Source organism: Neomonachus schauinslandi, chromosome 7 (genome assembly GCF_002201575.2).
Source record: "Neomonachus schauinslandi chromosome 7, ASM220157v2, whole genome shotgun sequence".
In the NCBI taxonomy this organism is placed as follows: Eukaryota; Metazoa; Chordata; class Mammalia; order Carnivora; family Phocidae; genus Neomonachus; species Neomonachus schauinslandi.
This window is the reverse complement of record NC_058409.1, coordinates 5332439-5350253: the sequence shown is the minus strand read 5'-3', so window position 1 is coordinate 5350253 and position 17815 is coordinate 5332439. Positions and strand designations below refer to the sequence as shown.

The following is a 17815-nucleotide window of genomic DNA, read 5'->3' as shown; positions in this document are numbered from 1 at the left end:
CACACACTCTCTCTCTAAAATAAATAAAATCTTTTAAAAATTTTCATTTATAAACAAAATAACTTCAGTGTTTTGTTCTAGAGCAGTGGTTTTCAATAAGAAGTTTTCCAGATCCAATTTTTGGCACAATACAATTTGGACTAGGCACACTTCAGGTGCTTAATAGCCCTCCGTGGCTGATGGCTACCGTACTGGATGACACAGCTCTAGAAACGGGCCTTGAACGTAAGTTCTCAGGACAGTACTAGAACAAAAGGAAGCGCCCCTGAGCCTGCTGGGTTTAGGCAGCAGGCGCCTCTCTGCACACACGGCTCCTCACTATTCCTCGCAGCCTACCCTCCTGCGTCAGGAAAGCTGAACTTCAGCACGCCAGGCCCCCTGTGTCTCTGCACTGGCGGCTTCTTCACTGGAGGTACTCGACCTTGGCCCTCCTTTCTGTTTCTCCCAAACTCCTTCTCATGATCTTAATTTTTTTTTTTCAAAGATTTTATTTATCTATTTGAGGGACGGCGAGAGTGAGAGGGCACACACAAGCAGGGGGAGCGGCAGGCAGAGGGAGAAGCAGACTCCTCGCCGAGGCTCGATCCCAGGACCCTAGGATCATGACCTGAGCCGAAGGCAGACACCTAACCGACTGAACCACCCAGGCGCCCCTCATGATCTTATTCAATGTATTCTATAAAAAGTTATTGAGAGCTCAGTCAGCCACGGTCTGGGCCCTGGAATACAGCAAGGAACAAAAGAGACAACCCCCTTGCTCTCCTAGAACCTATATTCTAGTTGGCTTGTGCTCCCAAGTAAATAAAGCACGGAAAGGGAGTTTGTGGGGCTTACCATTTAAAAAAGATATTCAGGGAAGGCCTTACACAGCATGAGAGGTTTGAGCCAAAGTTGGCATGAGATGAGAGAGTGAGCCACGGCAACATCTCCAGAAGAGGGTCCAGGCTGAGGGAAGAGGGGCACAGAGGCCAAGTGGGAACATGCCTGGGGGGATGGGGGAGCATGAAGAGATGGTGGGAGAGGGGACCTGGTGGAGGGAAGAGGGTGAAAGCGAGACAGGGCATGAGGGACAGGGTGCCAGACTGCATAGGGCGTGCAGCCCTGGCTAAGGGTGGGCTTTTCCCTCCGGTGAGACAGAAAACTGAGCCAGGGAACGACTTCACTCTGATTGTGCACAGACAGCAGACTGTAGGAGGGCTCGGGCAGACAGGGAAACCGATTAGGAGGCAATATTCTAGGTAAGAAAACCAACGGCTCAGACCCAGGTGGGAGTGGCAGAGGTGGTGAGCAGTGGCCAGTTCTGGATGTGCACGGAAGGCAGAGCTGGTGAAGTTAGTTGACAGAACTTGGCCCAAGGGTCTCTGGGAGAAGAGTGTCCCTGGCAGGCTCCCTGGCTAGAGTGCAGCGAGTGAGGGCAGGTGGCAGCAGATGGGTCAGGCTCCTTGGCACAGTCCCAATGGGCTCTCAGGCTGGTGACAGGGGATGGAGGGAGGTGAAGTGGCTTTGCCAGGAGCACAGGGAGCCTGTGGGCATTCCCCCTGCACTTAATAGCAGACAGCACATAGTGCCCACATCTTGAAGTCTTCCCCAACTCCCAAAGGTGACCGAAGGGTCTGCCGCTTGCTTTCTGTACCATCCTCCGGTGTGGCACATAGGACACAGCACAGTGATGACTAGCCTCTGCATTGGTCTCTGTCAGCTCCTAGGGCACGGCCACTCCCTCGTTCACCTGTCTCTGCAGCACCAGATGGCACCTGACTCATCACCACCAGTGTTCAGTAAGCAGCTCTCCTAAATTCTGCCTGTCGGTTGCAACTGGCTAGCTTGCCAACCAAAAGAACAGTCCGTGGTTGGCTAGGTCTTCTGGCAAAGGCTCAGGAGATCAAAAACAACAACACATAAACATTTAAAAAGAAATCTCCTGGGGGCATCTGGCTGACTCAGTCAGAAGTCTTGATCTCAGGGTCATGAGTTCGAGTTAGGTATATTACTTAAAAGAGTAAATATTAGGGGTGCCTGGGGTGGCTCAGTCCGTTAAGCATCTGACTCTTGATCAAGCTCAGGTCTTGATCTCAGAGTCGTGAGTTGAAGCCCCAGGTTTTACTTTAAAAACAAAAAAAAGAATATTAATAAATTAATAAAGAAAAAGTAATCTCCTAAGCTAACAAGAGCAACCTTTTTTTTTTTTTAAAGATTTTATTTATTCATTTGACAGAGAGAGAGAGCACAAGCAGGGGGAGCACCAGAGGGAGAGGGAGAAGCAGACTCCCCGCTGAGCAGGAGCCCAACGCAGGACTTGACCCCAGGATCCTGGGATCATGACCTGAGCCGAAGGCAGATGCTTAACCAGGCACCCCAAAAGCAATCATTTACGAAACACCTATTCTGCACCAGGCAGAGCAACTCTGCAAAGCAGATATTGTTGTCTCCATTTCCCAGGGAAGGGAACCAAGGCTTGGAGACAGTGAGCAGAGCAAAGAGGAGGAGGATTGGTGGTAACTATAGCTCAGAAGCAATGCAGGGGGGTGTCTGTGTGCGTGCGTGCGTGCGTGTGTGTGTGGACTGAAGTTGGCAGTGACAGCTGTCCACATCCTAACAACCCCTGAAGGCACAGTGGAGAACATCACGGGGTATGAGCTCTGAACATCCCCCGGCCGATTCACAGCTCCTGGGGGTGGCTGGCAGCCTGCCACATGAAAGGCTGGCATCGTACCCAGAACACATGTAAATTCTTAACTCTCTACATAACGACTTAGGCTGCACACATGTGATCAACCCAACTTAAAACACAGATTCTCAACTTTCTCGAATAAAAACTTGGAGGTGAAACAGACAACCTAAGGCAAGCTGAGGTGGAAACTATAAATGGATCAGCGTGACATTAACAGGGCACCTTAGGCAAAGCTCCAAAGGGGCTACCACTCCAGACCTCTGCGTATTTGGAGCTGTGGATTAGCTCCACATCTGATGCTGCCCCCCCCCCCCCCCCCCCCCGCGCCCCCCCCCCCCCCCCCCCCGCCCCAACGCCTCTGCAGCTGCCCTGGCAAGGTCACTAATGAAGCCCACGTGGCTAAATGCAACTTCCCAGCAGCTCCTGGCCCGGCAGGGGCTCTGCTCACCCGGGATCAGGAAATGGAATCTCAGAAATCAGAAACTCTTGATTCATCCCCCAATCGTCCAATTCCTCCATCAACCAATCACCCTATCCTGTTCGTTTTACCATCTCCTTGGCCTTCTCCTCTGTTTCCACGCTGTCACTTTCTAGCTCCTCCTAATCATGTCTTGCCTAAACCGATAAAATAGCCCTTCTCTACTACCTACACTCACCCCCACTCCATCCTCCACACCACTGCAAAGATTACCTAAGGCACAAATTTACTCAATGTTCACTGTTATTTAAATCCTTTAACCCGCTCTCCACAGTACACAGAAAAGAATCAAGTGCAAGCTCCTTGCCATGGTATATGCAGTGGTTGATTTTGTGCATCAACATGACTGGACCACCGAGTGTCCAAATGTTTATTTGGCCACACATTATTCTGGGTGTGTCTGTGAGGGTGCTTCTGGATGAAATTAACGTTTGAGTCAGTAGCCTGAGTAAAGCAGACTGCCCTCCCTGATTTGGGTGGGCCTCATTCAGTTAGTTGGGGCCTACCAGAACAACAAGATGAGTTAAGAGGGAACTCTTCCTGTGTGTTTGCCTTGAGCTGAGACATGAGGATTTTCCTGCCTCTGGACTAAACGGGAAACACTGGTTCTTTGTGGGGTCTCAAGCCTGCCAACATTTGGACTGGAACTATACCACTGGCTCTCTTGGGTCTCCAGCTCGCCAACTGCAGATCTCAGCACTTGCGAGCCTCCATAACCGCACGAGCCAATTTATTATAATCAACCAACGAATCACTATCACACACACACATACACAGACACGAGGGTTCTGTTTCTCTGGAGAACCCTAACACAGTATGTAAGGCTTTTATGATTTGACATGCTTATGTCTCCAGGCTTATTGCTCAACACATCCTTCTCCTATTTTTCTTTAGCAATGAACGTTTTTGTTGTTGTGAAAGGTATCATACATATATGCACGCATTACAGTGCAAAGAACAGTAATAAAACAAACACCATTTTCCAACTGCTCAAGTTAAGAAACACTTTAGGCCTTGGCACTCAACGTGTGGTCCCAGGACCAACAGAACTGGCATCACCTGAAAGGTTAAAAATGGTGAATCTCAGTCACTGCCACCTCTGTCTTAGAAATCTGCATTTTAAAAGGATCTCCAAGTGATTCATACACACATTAAGCCAGTGGAGCTCTCCTTATAAATCCCTGCACCCTCCCTCTTCACCCCACAAGAGAGAATGAATATCCTGATTTTGTGTTACTTGATTCTGTTGATAGCACCACCCTCACACAATCTATCCCCAAACAATATGCTGCCCTAGTGTCAAAAAACAAAGGGCAAGCACACACCAGCTGTGCAAGGAGAGGGCAGCACTGTCCCTGCTGGACAAAGGATCCAGGAGGAGGTGAGGAGAACAGTCTCCGGGTCGTGGTCTGACTTCTCCTTCTGTGGGAGTTGACAAGGCCCCTTCTGGGGAAGTTGCAAGCAAGGTCACGAGTGAGTCTTGGGAAACACGGGGCTCTTCACACTTGGGCGCTTAGCAAGACTGAGGTGTGGACCAGGCACCGGACATGTGCCAGAAGTATGGCCAGAGGGAAGGGGCTGCCTCCTGCTCTCAGGGAAACGCTGAGAACTTCTATGGGGGATATGCGTGCCCTCAGCAGAGCATCAGGGGAGAGACCCTCGGGGGTCAAGACAAGCCAAGTCCTGGTGAGAATCTGGGCCAACCCGTCCTGGACGTTCTGTCCTTGGTTTAAGAAGATGGCCCGATGGAAGTGGGGGGTCTTTGTGATGCCCGGCTGCCTCTGGGGTCACCCCGCTGCAGGATGGCTCAGCTCCCTCCACATCTGCTGCAGAGCTGCCGTCCTGGGAGCGCTCCATCATCCTCCAAGGGAGTCCCTCCTCATTTTCTTCCATGTTGAGTCTTGTCTTTTCTGTACCTAATGTCTTACGCTTTCTTATCCTTTCAATTTGGTGGAGTACATCTTGCAGTAGCTCCTTGAGAAAGGGTGTGTGGCAGTTAAATTTTTAAAAATGTTTATCTTTAGGGGCACCTGGGTGGCTCAGTCGTTAAGCGTCTGCCTTCGGCTCAGGTCATGATCCCAGGGTCCTGGGATCGAGCCCCACATCAGGCTCCCTGCTCAGCGGGAAGCCTGCTTCTCCCTCTCCCACTCCCCCTGCTTGTGCTCTCTCTCTCTCACTATGTCTCTCTCTGTCAAATAAATAAATAAAATCTTAAAAAAAAAATAAAAAAAAAATGTTTATCTTTGAAAATGACTATCCTATACACATTCTTGTATATTTTGGCTAGGTCTAGAATTCTAGGTTGGTAATCATTTGCCTTCAGAATTCTAAAGGCACTGTACTAATGTCTTTTTGCTTCATATGTTGCTGCCATGAAGTCCAAAGCAATCCTGATTCTTGGTATGTGACCTAGTACCCTACCTTGGAAACCTATAGAATCTTTTCTTTAAACCCGATGTTCAGAAATTTTATGACTGGTATGGGTCTATTTTCTTCCCCAGTGCTGAGCATACAGCGTGCCCTTTGAACTTGGCAACTCATGTTCTTCAGATCTCAGGTAATTTTATTAATCATTTCCTACCTTGTTTTCTCTCTTCCTGTTATTTCTATTATTCAAATGTTGGACCTCCTACACTGCTTCTCTAATTTTCTTTTTGATTTTCCATCTGTTTTGTCTTTTTTCTTTACTTTTTGGGATAATTACTCCTATTTCATATGTATAGTTCACACATATTCTTTTTTTTTTTTTTTTAAGATTTTATTTATTTGAGAGAGAGAGTGAGAGAGAAAGAGCACAAGAGGGGGGAGCGGGAGAGGGAGAAGCAGACTCCCTGCCGAGCAGGGAGCCCGATGCGGGACTCGATGCGGGACTTGATCCAGGGACTCCAGGATCATGACCTGACCCGAAGGCAGTCGCTTAACCAACTGAGCCACCCAGGCGCCCCACACATATTCTTAATATTTTAAAAATATTTCCAAGATTTTGCTTTCTGAATTTTTAAAAATTCTTGTTCCATAAATACAATACATCCTCTTAATCTCTCTCAATAATATCTCATTGGCCAAAATAAGTCATATGTCCAAGCCCCAAATCAAAGGATGAAGAAGTATACTCTGTCTGCTATAAAACTATGCCAAGGGTGTGACCTAAAGAGTGAAGAACTGAGGCCAAACATTTAACTGACCCCCCCCACAACTAAGGAATATGACATACTCCCATCAATAATAGCAACTCATTTTAGAGATTGATTTATTTGGGAGAAAGAGAGAGTGCACATGAGAGAGGGAGAGAGAATTTCAAGCAGACTCCCTACTGAGCATGGAGCCCCACTCCAGGCTCAATCCTACGACCCTGAGATCACGACCTGAGCCAAAACCAAGAGTCAGACACTCAACTGACTAAGCCACCCAGGCTCCCCAATAACAGCAACTCATTTTAGCAGTGATTAAGGATAAAAGTCAGGGGACAGGTAGAGGAGGGAGGGCAGCAGTAGGCAAGGAGATGTATATTTTCAAAGTGCCCCAAGTAATTCTTATATGCCCCTCTGCCACAGTGTCTTTACTATACTAAATAACATATTAACTGTGCCATGGTAAATCATGTATTAACCAGCAATTTGTTTCTAAAAAGACTTCTAATTTTTGAAAAGTTCTTTCCCATATATGGTATCTGCACAACCTAAATGGCACAGTGGAAAGATAAAGAGCTTTGGTACTGGACTTTGGTTTGAATTCTTGTCCTACCACTGAGCTGGCAACACTGGCAAGTTAACCTATGAATCTTAGTTTCCTTACAAGTAAAATTGGCCACAATAATATCTACCCTATGAGACCACTGTGAGGACTGAATGACAATATATTTAAAGAGTCTGGTCCTTTTAAAATTTTCTTTTGACCTGAGCAGCTTGACTACTTAGATCAAAGCAGATCTGACTGGATGCCATGATCCTAAGACAGGCACATTATATCTAAGTACCAGAGGCAGCCGAAGGCCAAATCTCAGGCTGCCCGCCCCTTTACACAGCAGACCACCCCCAGGCAGCCCACAGCTTCCTTAATGGAAAGGTCCTGATTATCATTAGCCAATCAGCAACACAGTCTTTGCTTTCCCAGCAAGGGAAGAGATGGTCTGTAGTCTTCTGGCTTCAAAAGAACCACCCTGGGGCGCCTGGGTGGCTCAGTTGGTTAGGCGACTGCCTTCGGCTCAGGTCATGATCCTGGAGTCCCTGGATCGAGTCCCGCATCGGGCTCCCTGCTCGGCGGGGGGTCTGCTTCTCCCTCTGCCCTCTTCCCTCTCGTGCTCTCTGTCTCTCATTCTCTCTCTCTCAAATAAATAAATAAAATCTTAAAAAAAAAAAAAAAAAAAAGAACCACCCTATTTTTCCTCCTGTGAGCTATTTGCCGCAGAGCCTAGACTGTGCTAGATTGGGTTCTCTGCTTAGAGGTAAATTTTTCCACTTAATTTACAATCTCTGGTCTCTTAGATTTTTTTTTTTCTTAATATCCTTTAAAGACGAGGGAGGTGGAGAGCAGAGAGAGAGAGTGCCATGCCTAAAGTCATACAATTACTTTAGGCCGAAAGTGTCACTGCATTCAAGTTTTTTGATCCAGGCTCATAACCAGCTTTATCCCCTCTGCATGCAAATCTTAACTACCTTCTTTCTCATTAGCAGCACCTTCCTTCCCTGAGACATAAAGACCTACTGCTTTTTTTTAAGTTTTGTTTAAATTTTTATTCATAACTATACAGAAAAAAAGATGCAATATAGATACACAAATATGAAGTTCTTCCTTGATTTATATTTAAGCAGAGAATCACAGAATCTATTACATCTTGCTCTGATTTTTTTTTTAAGATTTTATTTGAGAGCAAGAGAGAGTGCACGCACACAGGAAATGGGGGAAGGACAGAGGGAGAGGGAGAAGCAGACTCCCCACTGGGCAGGGAGCCTGACATAGGGCTCATCCCAGGACCCTGGGATCATGACCTGAGCCGAAGGCAGACGCTTAACTGACTGAGCCACCCAGGAGCCCCTCTCTGATGGATTTTTGAATGAAACTGGTCTAATTTCATTGATATGACTTTAATTAAAAATCCGTTAAAATTTCTAGGAAGTTTTCAGGGTATATGGTTTGTGAAATCATAGCTTTTATCTTGTGGCTAATTTTTTCAAACACCGTATCATAAAATACACCATCTTTGGGGCGCCTGGGTGGCTCAGTCGTTAACCGTCTGCCTTCGGCTCAGGTCGTGATCCCGGGGTCCTGGGATCGAGCCCCGCATCAGGCTCCCTGCTCGGCGGCGAGCCTGCTTCTCCCTCTGCCACTCCCCCTGCTTGTGTTCCCTCTCTCGCTGTGACTCTCTCTGTCAAATAAATAAATAAAATCTTTAAAAAAAAAAAAAATACACCATCTTAACCTTTTTTAAGTGTATGGTACATGGCAACTGATCTCTAGAATTTTTTCATCTTGCAAAACTGAAACTCTGTATCCAATAGACAGCTCCCCCATCTCCTTCCCTTCAGCCCCTGGCAACTACCATTCTATTTTCTGTTTCTGAGAGTTTGACTATTTTAGATATCGCATTAAGTGGAATTATTCAGTATTTGCCTTTTTTGCAACTGGCTTATTTCACTTAGCATAACGTCCTCAAGGTTCATCCAGGTTGTAGCGTATGACAGGACTTCCTTTCCTTTTTAAGGCTGCATATTTCATTGTATGTACACACCACATTTTCTTCATCCATTCATGTGCTGACGGGACACTTAAGTTGCTTCTACCTCTTGGTTACTGTGAACAATGCTGCAATGAACATGCGAGTGCAAACTGGGGCCTACAGGTCTTACCTCTGCCCACTCCACTTCTGAAAAGATTCCGGCTTAAAAACATACAGCTTATGATTCCCAATTCAGAGTCCATCCACAATGTCATTAAGATTCACTGAATAAACACTTGCTGATGGCCAAATATGTAGCAGGTATGGTGCTAGACTCCTTGTCTTGCTCTCAGGTTACTCAGAGTCTACTGGAGAGCAGCAAACGCACTAATTAAAGCTCAACGTGGTTATTCTGACAGAGGTTGAGCACTTAGCCCAGCTTGAGGAGGGACCTGACAGGAGTCCTGGAGAAGATGATATGAGCAGAATTCTCAATGATGAGGAGCTGCACATGTTGAAAGATACATGTGATGACACCAAGAGAATTTAGGCCATTTTCAAAGAACCGCATTCAAAGTATCTGGAGGACCATGAGAGGATGGCACACGGGCTTCATTCCCATGGTACCAGATGCCTCGCCAATGCCAAGTCGCTCCACTAGACCTGGTAGCACCGATGCTGCTCCAAATGTCTACCACGTGCCAAGTCTCTCCTGCTGCTCTGCTCTGCCAGACACAACAGCTCTCCACTGACCTTAGGGCCTTGAGCACTGAAATGGCCAACATCTGGTCTGTGAGTTAGGATGCTTTAAATTCAGATACACCATAGAGTGGGTAGCTGGAGTTGTGATATTTTCCATTTAAAGACATCACTCTTCCATCCTCAAGTAATCAAACCAGCTCTTTGAAGGAATGATCCACGAGAAAGCAGAGAGAACGGAGTAAGAAATATGAAGGCAATTTGTGGTATTTGATGCAGGTAACAAAACTCACAACAAGGTTCCATGCTCTTTAACTCTCCCTTTTAGAATTCAGAAGTGAGATGGTAGTCATAGGGATGTGTATCTGAAAAACAGAGTCAAACTTTTTCTGATAGAAAGCTGAGTCTGAAGTGGCTGGATAATTTGACAATAAAGATTGATTCTGCCAGTTAGGTTGCATGGTGGACACTTTCCACACTTTTCAGATATTAAACAAGCTACAGTCACAGTAAGGTTTTGATGAAAATATATTTAAAGCCAACAGAAGTATTTTATCAAAAACACTGTACTGACAAAACTGTATTGAATTGAACAGTATTTTGATCTGCCCAACCAATTTTGAGAGTATTAGGTTAAACAAGGTTACCTCTAAGAAAAGAGAAACAGGTATAATCAATAATCAATTGATAAGATTTGAAAAAGCCTTTTGTATATTTCTCAGTAAATGAGTAAGTGAATGACTAATGAGACTAATCTTTTCATAAGCAGATGGTTTCTAATTTTTTTAAGTTTTTATTTAAATTCCAGTTAATTAACATACAGTGTAGTATGAGTTTCATGTGCACAATGCAGTGATTCAACACTTCCATACATCACCCAGCGCTCATCACGACAAGTGCTCTCTCCTTAATCCCGGACACCTAATTCACCCATCCTCCCACTCCCCCCCCCAACACCCTCCCACCCTCATCGTAATCATCAGTTTGTTCTTTATAGTTAAGAGTCTGCTTCTTGATTTGTCTTTTTTCTCCTTTGCTTGTTTTGTTTCTTAAATTCCACATATGAGGGGCCTGGGTGGCTCAGTGGTTAAGCGTCTGCCTTCGGCTCAGGTCATGATCCCAGGGTCCTGGGATCAAGTCCCATGATGGGCTCCCTGCTTGGTGGGGAGTCTGCTTCTCCTTCTCCCTCTGCCCCTTCCCCCGCTCGTGCTCTCTCTCTCAAATAAATAAAGAAAATCTTTAAAAAACAAATTCTACATGAGTGAAATTATATGGTATTTGTCTTTCTCTGACTTATTTCACTTAGCATTATACTCTCTAGATCCAAGATGGCTTTCTAATTCATTGTTTTCAATAAAACTGAAAGAGCACCTAACCAATTCATGAGGTTAATTAGTAAATTAATTTTTGATGATAGATCACATGATTTTTGGCATACAACTCAGATTTCAAAAAAAAATGAATAACAACGCTAGAACTAAATTTCTTCCTTTCTTTTGCATTAATGTGAATAAGGATTACTGGGGCTTACGTTTAAAAAAAAAAAAAAACAGGAACAGAATTGAGAACTCTCATTTTATCAACAATATTCACCCATGGTTCCATGAACAAACTGAGGAGAGCAAAAGACTCATCCATCTCACTAAGGGAGGCATTTCTTTTTTTTAAGCTTTTATTTATTTATTTGAAAAAGAGAGAGACTTCGCGCAAGAGCAGGGGAGAGGGGCAGAGTAGGAGAGGGGGGCAGGAAGAGGGAAAGAATCCCAAATGGACTCAGCACTGAGCGCTTGGGGCTCTATCTGAGCTTATGACCTGAGCCGAAACCAGGAGTAGGACCCTCAACCGACTGAGCCACCCAGGCGCCCCTAAAGGAGGCATTATTTCTAATAAACTTCTGTTCTTTTTGCTTAATAATTATTTATAAAAATTTATAATGTATTTCTTGTTTGTTGTGTACTAAATTACTATAACTCAACTTACTGAAATAAGAAATATGTAACACACAGAATCTTCTAAGTGCTACATATATTTTTCCTTTGTATAAATCAACCTTTCTTAAAAAGAGCAAAAATATCCATAGAGCTTTATGGTCAAAGTAAATTGAAAAGTTTTTAGTTTCAATTTTTATACTTTTGTTGCTGAAAAATTTGCTAGAATGATAAAGACTTTTAAAAAAAGCATACATTATGTTAGAATAAAACTATGTGGGACAAGTGTTAAAGAAATGCAAGTTGCAGGAGGAAAAGGAAGGACTTAAAATTTCTATGAAAGAAAAGCTTCTTTAAATGGCTGATGAAAGTGTATTATGAAGGTATTCAGATTCCACAGGCTACATTTTAAAAAGTGATGTAACCATCTTATTTTTAAATGTTAATATTTATAATTCTCTGAAAGCTACATCCCCTGAAACTATAAATAGCATTTTCTGTCTTTTCTCTTTTTAAGACAGTTGATTCATACTGAATATATGTAGCACTTGTAAGACTGTGTTACATATACTTATTTCATATATTTCACTTAATAAATCGAGTTACGGTAAGTAAGTATACAGTTTGATCAACACAATGAATGCATTATGATTTCTGATTAGCTTAAAAACTTGGGCTGAAGTTTTAGATGTCAACATAAAAATGTGTTGAGGGGGTTCACAGTGTTGCAAAATTACTTAGTCTAAACACCCAGTATCAAATATACGGCTTTTTAGGATATGACTCCTACCTTTCTAGCTTCATCTTCTAGCTTCTGGCACTTGAAACCCCAAATTCAAAGAACTGTCATAATTTTGTGCTTTTGCTTAGTTTCCCAAAGGGATCAAAATCCTATTAGGTGCCCTCTCCCCACGAGTATTAGTTGTATTTAAAGGTTTGGAGAACTCCTAATAAAGGAAACCGTTTAAATTTGTTTCTCCAACTCTAGAACTCTTTTAATATTCTGTGAAGTTAATGTTCCATGGAACACCTTTTAGGCAAAGCATCTCGCAAAATCTTAAGACCTCGTTTAAAAGTCAAGTCTTTAAAGCCTTCCAAACTTCACCTAAGAGGCATCCATCCCTTCCCCAGTATTTCCACAGGCTTTGTAGCCCTCAACACAGCTGTGCAATAACTAGCTTACCACCTATTCCCCCTGAGGCTGCACGAGATAGGTCCAGTACCACCATGATTCCTGGCTCCTAGCAGGAGCTCAAATGGTTGAACAGACCAATGGAAAGCTGGAAGTGCAGGGAAGTAGTGAGCAATTCACAGGTTTCTGCTTTGGACGACGGGACTAGGGAAAATACTTAGAAGGAATATAAGATTGGCAGGAAAAAGGGAGAGTCCATTTTGGATATGTGGGATATAAAAGTGGAAACGTCCAGTAGACAGCTGGAAATATGGATCTGAAACTTGAAAAAAGATCTGGAGAATCTTATTATTATAGGTGGGAGATGAAGCCATGAAACAATAACATGACCCAGGAAAACATGACTGAGTGGAAAAAGTAGAGGACAGAGTAACCTGGGGAATACTAATATCTAAAAGGCACGCAAAGAAAGCTTCTCAAGCCAAAAAACTCGGAACTCCCCTCGATTCCCCCTCTCTCGTGCCCCCTCCCCCCCATCTACTCCATGTGGCCCATCACCAAGCCCTGTCACCTCTGCCTTTGGGAGCTACACAAAACCCATCTCTTCCTCTCCGTTGCCATGGCTACCTCCAGCCCCAGTCTAGACCACCCCAAAAGCCTTAACTGTGCACACCAACCCCAAGCATTCTCCACCTAGCACCAGAATGGCCTTTAAAACCTAAGACATGCTTCTGCTTAAAACCCTGCTAACTGCTTCCCAGTGCACTTGATCTGGTCCTTCTTATCTACCTCTCCTACTAGCTGCTTACCTGCCATGCGGCTCCAGCCACACTGACCTCCTTTCTGTTCTGCAGGCAAGCTCAGAAGAAGACTTTGTCCTGGTGGTTTTCTCTAACTGGAATGTTCCTTTCTGAGACTTTCAGCTGACTGATGACCTCCTGTCAATCAGGCCCAAAGAGCATCTTATCTAAAGCTACTACTGTAAGTTAACCAGTACCACATTACTCTTTTCATTTTTTCTTAGCATTATATTATAAAAATTAATTTTTAAAATTATCAATCTCTTTCTCCATGAAGGCAGAGTTTTAATTTGTCTTGTTCACTGCTGTATTCCTAGTGCCTAAAACACCCTCTGGCCCACAGGAGGCACTCAAGTACTTGTTGCATGAATTAGTAAGGGAAAGCAGGAGACTGAGAAAAAAAACCAGAAAGCTGGAAAGAGAATCAGAAGAGAGTGGAAGCTAAGAGAAGAGCCTTGAGAAGGAGGAAGTCAAAAAGAATGATGACTAAGAAGCCACTGAATTTGGCAATTCCATCTTTGGTGCTCTTTAAAGGGGCAACTTCGGAAGAGTAGAAGAGGGAAAAGGCAGATTACAATGGGCTCATGAGTAAATGGGAAGTTCAAGGGGAAAGGGCAAAGGGAAGGAAAAAGATGGAATACTATTTTGAGGGTGAGAAAAGACAAAAGAAAGGAGAATAACTGCCTATGTTTTCAAGCTGAAGGGAAGGGCCCGGTGGGAAAGGGGATACTAAAGAAAAAAAAGGAAAGAGTGCCAGGACAAGGTCCCGGATGCTATAGGAAGAAATGGGATCCTAAAGCCACATTAGTCATCTTCTCTCTAAAACTATCCCACATGATTACAGTACAATATCTGTTTTACGTTCAGAAATATCTACTCCCTGGAAATAATTTGTTATCTGCATTATTCTAACACAGTTTGGTCCACAAAATCATTATTAAAATGCTGTACAAGTTTCTTAACCCTTAGAAGGCACACACTGGGGTGTCTGCCAGTAGGGAGCCGTGAGGTCTGCAGGCAGTGCTCCCATGTGGTTCAGAGAACAAAGGTTTTAAGAGAGAAAGAGATGGATGGCTGGATGTGGACAGGAGAGAAGGAACGTGTGGACAAATGATAAAGCAAATGGGACACAACGGTGATATGGGCAGGATCTAAGTGAAGGATGTACAGATGTTCTTTGTACTATTTGTGTAGCTTTTCTCTAAGTTTTAAATTATGTACAAATAAATTAAAAAGAGAGAGAAAGGGAAAGTTTTCACACTTAAACTAAGCAGGGAACGCAACTTCCACGAATGGCTGGCAGGCAACTGTCATATTTCTCCATAGACTTTCACAGCTACTAAAGGAATAAGCAGCAAAAGCATAACAATGGTGGATAAAGGGATGAGGCATAAACCTTTATGGCATTTTACTAAAAGAAAATGTTCAAGCTATTACATAAGACTATTTTCATTACAGAATGAATGCTTGTATAAAGTGGTTGGGTAATTCTCTATAATCTTGCATTCCTAATAAAAAGTCAATCTTTTTTTTTTAAGATTTTATTTATTTATCAGAGAGAGAGAGAGAGAGAGAGCACAAGCAGGGGGAGCAGCAGGACGAGGGAGAAACTGGGTCCCCACTGAGCAAGGAGCCCGATGCGGGAGTCGATCCCAGGACCCTGGGACCATGACCTGAGCCGAAGGCAGATGCTTAACCGACTGAGCCACCCAGGCGTCCCAAAAGAAGTCAATCTTAATTGGCATTAGGAAACAATCCTGGGGGCACCCGGGTGGCTCATTCAGTCAGTTGAGCGTCTGACTCTTGATTTCAGCTCAGGTCATGATCTCAGGGTCCTGGGATCAGACCCTGCACTGGGCTCTGCAGCTGGCAGAGTCTGCTTGGGATTCTCTCTCTCCCTCTTCCTCTGTCCCTCCCCCCTGCTTGCTCTCTCAAATAAATAAATCTTAAAAAAAAAAAACAACAATCTGGTCTTTAATACACATACAGTATTAAAAAAACCAGATAAGGTCATTCCTTGACAACTAGAATAGAAAGAAGTCTGAGGCACTGTTTCTTACCCATCTTTAACAGAATAAGCAGATAGAGGTTAAGACTGCTGGTGGTGGGACATCCTGAGAAAGGAAAAAACCTGAAGGTGAACTCTATTGTAAATCTGATCCCTTTTCAGTTTTACAAATGGTTTGCTGATGAAACAGCTGCCTACCAGTATTATAGTACATTGGGGGGAAAAAAGTACTAATAATATTCCCTACGTAAGGGATATTAATTAGATCAAGTACATATATAGAACTGTCCAAAATAACAGTGACTAAGAGGCACCTTCTCTCCATTTCTCTGTGCAAAGCTGTGCTCTCTCTCCAAGTCAAAGTCCTATCCAGGCAAGGACGCTCTCCTCTCTGAACTGAGTAAGCCATTAAAATGGAAAACACCACTGTTTTCTTAGTAACACTGATCTTCTGTTACGACCCCATTCCAAGGCCAAAGAGCTCAGCTAGAGTCAGTTGTAGACTGAAGTGAAAAGGGTCCCCCTTCCTAGGAGGAGGCGGAAGAGCACTTCCACTCTGAAGTTTAAACTCATGACATCCATGGGTCAAAGTTTAATGTGATAAGACATCGACATAACATGGCTCAGCTGATCAGGCTCTAACACCCAAAGGAATGACAGACAAGCCAGATTCAAGTTCTAGCACACTCAGAATTAATTTCTCTTCAAACAGCGTGCCTCATTTCTTTCCAGTAAATCAGGACTAAAAATAACATAGAGGGTCTAAGCTCTTTCTCTCTTTAAACAAATTGAATCACTACTCATAATACCTTCTACAGGGTATTCAAGGCAACTATTTGAGTATAAAACTAGGATTTTTATGAGCTTTCATTGTTTACTTAAATTGGCATGAACACCCACTACTCTTAAAGGCTTTCCTTAAAACAAGAGTTATAAGTAAAGGTGGCGGGCGCCTGGGTGGCTCAGATGGTTGGGCGTCTGCCTTCGGCTCAGGTCCTGATCCCAGGGTCCTGGGATCGAGTCCCACATCGGGCTCCCGGCTCAGCGGGGAGCCTGCTTCTCCCTCTGACCCTCTCCCCTCTCATGCTGTTTCTCTCTCGCTCGCTCTCTAAAAAATAAATAAAATCTTTAAAAAAAAAAAAAAAAAAAAAATAAGTAAAGGTGGCTCATGAAATTAAGCCATTTTACTTTGCGAGGTTAGTGCGTAAGAGGATAGATGACTGAGTAAAGTACTACAAAGTTTAATATCAATCACTCAACAAACATGTGCTGAGGGCCTATGACGTACACAGGACTGAGCCAAACTCCTCCTTGCCTCCCAGGGCTTACAATCTAGTTGGCAAGCCATGACTTAAAGCAGTACCACTATGTGCTAAAAATAAATAGCACAGACCATACCTTTTCTCAATGTTTTCACAAAGAAGACTCTGGTTGTGGGCTAGGGTGGCCAGAAACTAGCTTTAAAGAAGAAGACGAGCTGAAGGATGATGGCAGGATTCTGAAAGGGGAGAAGGGTCCTTATGAAATATTTTCACATCCGCACTCATTGGAGTCCTATAAGAACCCTGGAGGATAAGCAGCTAAACGACGTCCAGAGTTTACAGACGGAAAAAGTGAGGTTGAGAAGGCTGGACTAGTCCATACAATTAGTAATGAAATGTCCAGCAGCCCAGTGTAGGAGGGAATGGGGAAAAGAATTCAACCAGAGCACAGGACCTGTGGGGGCAGAGCACTTGAGAGGAAGAAAGACTAAAGCCTAGTCAGGGAAGAGTACAGCAATAGCCTAGGTGAGAGGTAATAAAGGCACAAATTTAAAAAAACACAGAACAAACTAGACTGGTAACACTTGTTTTAAACTTTAAATCACCATGAAAACAACAACAACAAAAAATCTTATTATCTTCCTTCTATAAATCAGTTTCAGGGAGGTAAACCTCTAACAAATTCTCTAACATCATCAGAGATTTTAAAGAGGCTTAAAAATTAAAACGGGAATTGTCAACAATATTGCTGGAATCACAAGTTCACACATTTCTGCGCTGCCTAAATAAGCAATACTTTTTTTGCAACTCAATGAGCAGTATTATGCCTTTTACTACGATTTCTCAAGATCTTTGGATTTTTCCGTTCGGAACAGTTTAATCTGGACAACTGCGGATCGACTTATTTCCATATGCAAGCCCGGACTCTTCAAAGAGCAAGGACTTTATAAATATTCGCAGAATAAATGAGGCCACTATCAGAGGTAACTCTATGCCAGTCTGTTCCCCCAAAAAGTTACGAAAATCTGGAATCAAGCCTGGAAGAGCTACCTTTCAGCCACCGTTCCCCAGCCCCCCAGCCGGGGCCTTAACGTAAGGTCCTCACGGGCATGTTCTCCCAAAGTAAATGCCACAGTGCCATTTCCCGCAGATGACAACCGCTCCGTCCCTGCCATGTCAGC

At 43.9% G+C, this 17815-nt stretch overlaps 1 protein-coding gene across 1 annotated transcript in view; it reads right to left on the bottom strand.

Moving 5' to 3' along the window:
• Window positions 1-17815, bottom strand: part of MAML1 (mastermind like transcriptional coactivator 1) — a 42434-nt gene that overhangs the window by 23162 nt on the left and 1457 nt on the right. The window lies entirely within an intron of this gene.